At 43.8% G+C, this 6,932-nt stretch overlaps 1 long non-coding RNA gene across 1 annotated transcript in view; it reads left to right on the forward strand.

Annotated features, from left to right (window-relative positions):
- Positions 1-6,932, forward strand: part of LOC138983857 (uncharacterized) — a 196,321-nt gene that overhangs the window by 19,753 nt on the left and 169,636 nt on the right. The gene's annotated exons all lie outside the window — the stretch shown is intronic.

The following is a 6,932-nucleotide window of genomic DNA, read 5'->3' on the forward strand; positions in this document are numbered from 1 at the left end:
AGCTTTTCCTCCAGTCAACCTTTTGCTCATCTTCCAGACTTCGCAACATGTGGATTAGTGTTCTGTTCCACCTCTCCACCGGATTCCCAGAAGGGTGGTAAGGTGTCGTCCTACACTTCTTTATGCCTGCCAGATCGCATACTTCCTTCAGAAGTTGTGACTCAAAATCACGTCCCTGATCTGACAGAATGCGTTTAGGAAACCCATAGATCATGAAGAAATTGTTCCACAGAGCCTTAGCCACAGTCTTAGCAGTCTGGTCTTTAGTACAAATGGCAGTACCAAACTTGGTAAAATGATCCATTACCACTAAGATATTCTGCTTCTGTCCCTTCACATCAATAGTAAGATAATCGATGGAGAGTAGCTCAAGAGGGAATGATGTCTCTATGCTGTTCATAGGAGCTTTCTGTTGACGCGCCCCCCTTCGAATACAGCGACTGCATTTCTTGATCTTAGTTTCAATGTCTCGAGCCATGTACGGCCAAAAGAAACGGAGTCTGGCTTGTCGGATTGCGTCTTCAGCATGTGTATGGAACAAATCCTCATGGACTCCCCTCATGGCTTCAGCCCTATGGGAGGAAGGAACAACTAGCTGCCACCTAATGTTGTCTTCTTCCAGCACTCTTCTGTATAAGACACCGTCCTTCACCTCTAATTTTCCCTGTTCTTTGGCAAGCATCTTCAACTCGGGGGTACAGTGTTCTGTTTTGCTGGCATCCAACTTCACTCTCTGTTCCAAGTGTTTTATCACTATCGCTAAGTTTTTGTCTTCCAGCTGAAGTTTTCGCCAGCAGCGCTCAGATCTCGGTGTTGGTTCTTCAGGCGGGCCCAGAATGTCATCACTAATCAGTTCCGGGTTCTTGACTAAATGTTCAACTGCTGGGTACCACTCTGACTCAGAATCCTGAAATTCTGTGTCGTCTTGAAACTGTTCGCGATGCTGGACTGACTGGCGACAAAGAGTAGCAGTACGACGGACTCCCTTAGCGGTGAGGATGGCACACACAGTTTCCCGGTTCAATTCTACGGTTGCCTGGGCCTCTTCCTCAAACCTTTTTGCCTTATCGCGCAGGAACTCAGTCTCCTCCATCATTTTCTGGTACTCTAGGTCTTCTTCAGGCGGCTCCTGCGGACGTCGGGATAGAGCATCGGCATCGACGTGAGTTGTCCCCTTCTTATACCTCAGTTGAAAGTCAAAGATTGATAGTGATGAAAGCCAACGGTGACTGGTCGCGTCAAGTTTTGCATTTTTTAGAATGTAGCAGAGCGGATTGTTGTCCGTCACGACGGTCACTGGCGAGCCCAGAAGATAGTCGCTGAACTTGTCGCTCATGGCCCACTTCAGTGCAAGAAATTCCCGTTTGTGTGCCGGATAATTCTGCTCAGACTTGTTCAATCCCCGGCTTGCGTAGGCTATCACCTTCAACTGTTTGTCCTGTTCCTGGTACAGTACGGCGCCTAAACCTGTGCCACTGGCGTCGCAATGAAGAGTAAAAGGTTTTCTCTTGTCGGCAATCCCCAGAACAGGTGAATTTGTGAGCGCTTGAATGATCGACTGGAATGCTTTTTGTTGTTTCTCACCCCACAGATGGGAAATATCTGACGAGAGACTCAGAGTGGGCTTCTTTGATCCTGTCTTCTTCTTGCACTTAGCTGGAACATATCCTATCGTCAAGTCATTCAGGGGTTTTGCCAGACTGGCGAAGTCTTCGATAAAACGGCGATAAAACCCTGCAAAACCAAGGAAAGACTTGACCTCTTTCACGGTGGAGGGTCTTGGCCATGAAGTGACAGCCGCAAGTTTCTCTGGGTCAGGGCGTATGGTCCCTTCTGATATCATGTAACCCAGATGACGGATCTCGGTGGCTCCGAAAATACATTTGGACGGATCAAGCTTCAAATTGAATTTTCTCAGTCTTTCGAGCACTTTCACTGTTCTTTCCTCCAGTTCTTCAAGCGACTGTGCATGAATCAAAATATCGTCCAGAAATATTATCAGCTCAACAAGATTCATGTCACTAAAAACAGTCTCCATGAGTCTCTGAAAACAAGCGGGAGCATTCACTAGTCCTTGGGATAACCTATCCCACTCAAACAAACCAAAAGGAGTAATAAATGCTGACACTTTGCTGGCATGATCAGACATGGGAACCTGATAATAAGCTTTACACAGATCCATGCTGGAAAAATACTTAGCTCCGCTTAGTGTCAAAAACAGATCCTCAACCTTTGGGATGGAGTAGCTATCTCTCACTGTACGTGCATTAACTTTTCTGTAATCAACACACATTCTGAGCGCACCAGTCTTCTTTCTCACAAGGACTATGGGACTTGCAAAAGAAGAGTTTGATGGTCGTATGACCTTTGAATCCAACAACCCCTGAATATGTTGTCGGCATTCCTCAAAGTCTCTTGGAGAAAGAGGTCTTGCTCTTTCTCTGATGTCAGGTCCAGGCTGCAGCTCAATGTCAAAAAGTCCTGTCTCAGCCCGACCAATGTCAAACTCACTTTTAATAAAAACATCACTAAAACTGTCCAGTCGTTTTCCAAAACGATCACACCACTCAGGCGGAGCTTTCTCACCAAACTGAAACTTTAGTCCTGAGGGTTCTGAGGATGTGGTAGTAGTTGCACTGCAAGCATGTACAGTATTGCTGTCACTGTCACTGTCAGTACTCTCACTGGGTGACAACGTACTCAATAGTTTGTGAAGGTCATACTCAGCATGTACAACAAACAAATCTGCAACAATCTGACGTTTTCTAACAACAATGTTACAATCAGAACTGTTACATAAAAAGACTTTAAGACGGGGTAGAGCACTGGTAGGCACCTTGCAACTGATCACCCTCAGACCTTCAGGTAGGGTATGAAAAACTGGCTCTTGAACAAGAACTGAACTTCGCGTACTTGGTACGTGAACTCCGCTGAAACCCTTGACCTCAACGGTCTCACCGGCCGGGACAGTGACATCCTTTTCAAGTAGTCTCACTGAACCAAGCCGTCCGGTCTCATTTCTGGCTAAGTCTTTGTATGCAAAAGCTACTTCACTTCTGAGAGGTAACACAGTTGCGAAATGCCCCCCGACTCTCTGCTCACACTTCTTCGCGAACAGATTAAGGGTGTTTGTGCCGATAATGAATGGTACTTTAGAAGAATACTCAGTATCGGGGCAAACAAGAACCATAGTGGACACACTCTCACTCACACCAACAACATCCAATGGCAAACACACACTCATCACAACATAGCCCAAATATGGTACAATACTTCCACCCGCCCCTCTCACAGTGAGTTCAGTCTCCAGATCACGCAGTTCCAAATGCTGGAAATGTTTTCGATAGAAAGATTCACCGACTGTAGACACCTGTGACCCTGTGTCGATGAGACACGTACTACGCACATCACCTATCTGGATAGGTGTCTCACAGGCTGGTCCCACTAAAGAGTCAATGTTACTGTCACAATCATCTGTATTAAGTTCGGCAATAATATCTGTGCTGCTTAAATTAACCGACGTCCTGGAGGTGTTCTTCACTACTACTCTCACAGTCAGATCAGTGCACTGTGCACTGAGCACTATCAACCCTGGTGGAAGTAGATCAGGATATCGGGGAAAAATGTTAATATCCTTGGTCGTTTCATCAGGTATTTTCCCCCGTAGTTCTAATGTCTTCCCAGGATTGATACTGACTGTGAGAGGACTTTGCAGCCTAACTGCATTGAGACTCAACAAACCGCTGTCGATGATGTCGGCGGCCTTGTTGAGTCTCCGGGCTCTCTCCGTGGCAGGAAGCTCAGTCAACGGCGGCCCGTTGCCATTGACTGACGACCGTTTAACGGGCTGCCCATCTTGGACCGCTCCTCCGCGACTCTCCTGGGATTTGGAGGACTCCTGCAATCCCTCGCGATGTGTGCCCCAAACACCCCGCAATTGAAACACAGTCTCTTGCCCCCCCTCGGTGCAGGTCTCACGCCCTCTGTTGGGGCAGGCCGAAGGCGCTCTGCCACTTTGTCGGCCAGCTTGTCGTAGTCAATGGCAGGGGCCTCCACCTGGTGGGCGTGTGCCTGTGTTGTGGCCTTCGTTGCCGATGCTGGGGCCATCTCCGCCGTCCGGCGGACCATCAGCAGTAAGTCGTCCAGGGCTGGTGCTGCTGTCCCTGGAAAACCAAATTTGTTGCGCATCTCCAGGGCCAGCAGAGGCAGGGTCGACTGTAAACCCGTACAGAAGGTTCTGTAGAGTTTCGTCTGGAGTTCTTCTTTTCCGAGCTTGGCCATCGTGTTGATCTCCAGCAGCTCCCCCCAAAGCTGAAGCAGAAAATCAGCTGCCTTCTCTTTTGGTTTGAGCCTTCTGCTGGCAAAGGCAAGGAGCTGGGCCTCAGTGTCCTCCACACACCCAAAAAGACTACGGATTTTAGAAATAATGTCCGCGTTGGTGGTCAGTTCCTTCACGGCGTTGAAGGCCACTCCCCTCAAGCTGGCCAAGATGCGGGAGTCGCAAGGCTTGAGGTCGGGTGTCAGCAGAAATGATTCCATCTGCTGAGCCCAAGCCCTAAAATCACACTCGTTCCCTCCAGCGGGGGCAAGGCCGGTGAAAGTCTTCAACCTCTGAGGCTGGGGAGGGTTGTCCACTTGGACCGTGATGGGTTGCTGGCGTTGACGACCCAGTTCCTCTGTGACGCCAGCCAGTCGCTCTCGCAGGTCGTTCAGCTCGGCTGTGGCGGCGTCAGTCGCCTCTTGCTTCTGCTTGATGGCCTCCTCCTTCTGACGCCCCAGCTCATTGGCCATCTCCTTGACCTGGTCCCGCAACTCCGCCATCTCGTCAGCGGTTGGGGCCGTCTCACGAGCCATCTTTTTAAATCTGTATCACCCTGGTTGTGTACCGCGTGTTACAAATTAAAAAAAATATGTCCTACAAAAATCCAAAAATTTTCCTTCTTCTTACTACTGTATAACTTCTTTTTCCTTTCTCTATTTTTTTTATGTACTAAGTTGAAAATTTTCTGTGAAACAAAAAAACCTCAGCCCCACATTGGGCGCCAAAATGTAAACCTACTGCTAATACATATTTTATTTCAGTGTTAGCAGGGTTAAAGGGAGGATTCGGGGTGAGGTACAATCTTGCTTTCACAATAAACAAACAAAAAATGAGGTAGTGTTCTAAGAAATTTATTTTGGATAAAGCATTTCCTTTAAATCAGTTTTCAGATTACAATCATATGTTCAACCGACAAAATATAAAAGTTCTTCTGTTTAAATTACTTAGTTTCAAAAATACAAAATCTCCTCTCTAAAAATCTAAAACTCTCTCATCAAAAACCAGACACAACCAGGGGTCCACTAGACCAAAAAATATCCATCGTGAATCAAACGCTTGCTGATCGATGATCAACAACAAAAAGGTTACCCCTGGAAAATAAAACAACACAGCATAAGTATAATTCAACAATCATCAAGATAAAATTTCAGTTTCACTAGAACACTTTTTTATACACCATAGAACAAAACAAAAAGAACATAACACATGATACAACACAATACGTAAACAATACAATGTTATTGTCATGACTGAAGAATGGAATACACTAGGAATATCATATCATGTAATACATGATATATGGAATCCAACCCAATCAGAAATATTGTCTAAACCACAGCCCCACTTGTCTGTGATAACAATGATTCCTCCATAATAGATAGAAGTTATGTTAAGACTATATCAGACACAGCTACAAGCAGAGTCAATCAAAACTATACTTCATCCATTTAGTGATTAGCTATAAGCATAATCACCCTTACAGAAAACCTAAGACATTCACTTGATGTCTCAAATTATTCTTGATGTAACCAGTTGCAGTGCACACTCGAAATTACATCTCTCATAAAGCCGACAGTTAACAAAACAACTGTGCAGACTTAATCTCAGTTCGCGTGGTGATTCCTCTTATCTCAATACAGTGCCTATGTTCCATTTCTTACAACCATGAACAATCCACACAAAACAAATACTTCAGTCTTCCTGTGCTCCGCACAACAACATTTATGCAATACCCAAATTAATGACAAATCAACTTGAATTAATTGCAGAAATGAATAAGTTGTTAACACTTATCATTTCTATGCCTCAAAACAAGAACAAACAACATCTTGAAACTTTTAGGAAAACCACATGGCCAGGCACCATGTAAGTAAATCATGCAACAAAGGAAAATCAAGTTTTATCAAATATAGTCCTAAAATAATAATCAACTATTACTCACAACTAATACATAAAAAGACATCTTGTATAATCAAAACATTATAGTAAAAACACTAACCTATCATGTCACAATTCATTTCTTCTACAACTTCATACCATCACTTTGCTCAGACACCACATGGTCTTTCTGGCATCTTTCCCAGAATCTCATAATTAATTTCAATCCCAAGAATCCTTCAAGAATAAAAAGTGCCACCTCATATAACTTTTCAAAACAGTACACAATACATATTAGAAACAAACTAACTTAATATTTAAGCCATTTCTTACCTGGTTTAGGAATAAAACGTTTTATAATTCAGGACAAATTTGGGCTGGATCAGCTGGTTCAGTCAGATTCTCAAGGAAAGGAAGATTCAAGTCTTGTAGAAACCCAAAGGTAATTATTAATTTAGAACAGTTTACCTCTTAACAAATAAAACAACATTTCCAAATATTCACTAAAATTACCAAGCTTCAATTAAGCATCTTTCAAATAATTTCTAAACACTAAATATATTTTTAAAGTTCCCAAAAACTATAAACTATAACATTCCTGGTTATTAAAAACTGGGATCCAAGACATGTCTATACTCTTAAACTAAAACAAATTTTCTAATAATAATATTCTAAAACATCATTAAATCATTACTAAATAGTACAAGTAAAGCATAACTAAACAATAATACAA

Source organism: Littorina saxatilis, linkage group LG13 (genome assembly GCF_037325665.1).
Source record: "Littorina saxatilis isolate snail1 linkage group LG13, US_GU_Lsax_2.0, whole genome shotgun sequence".
Classification (NCBI taxonomy): domain Eukaryota; kingdom Metazoa; phylum Mollusca; class Gastropoda; order Littorinimorpha; family Littorinidae; genus Littorina; species Littorina saxatilis.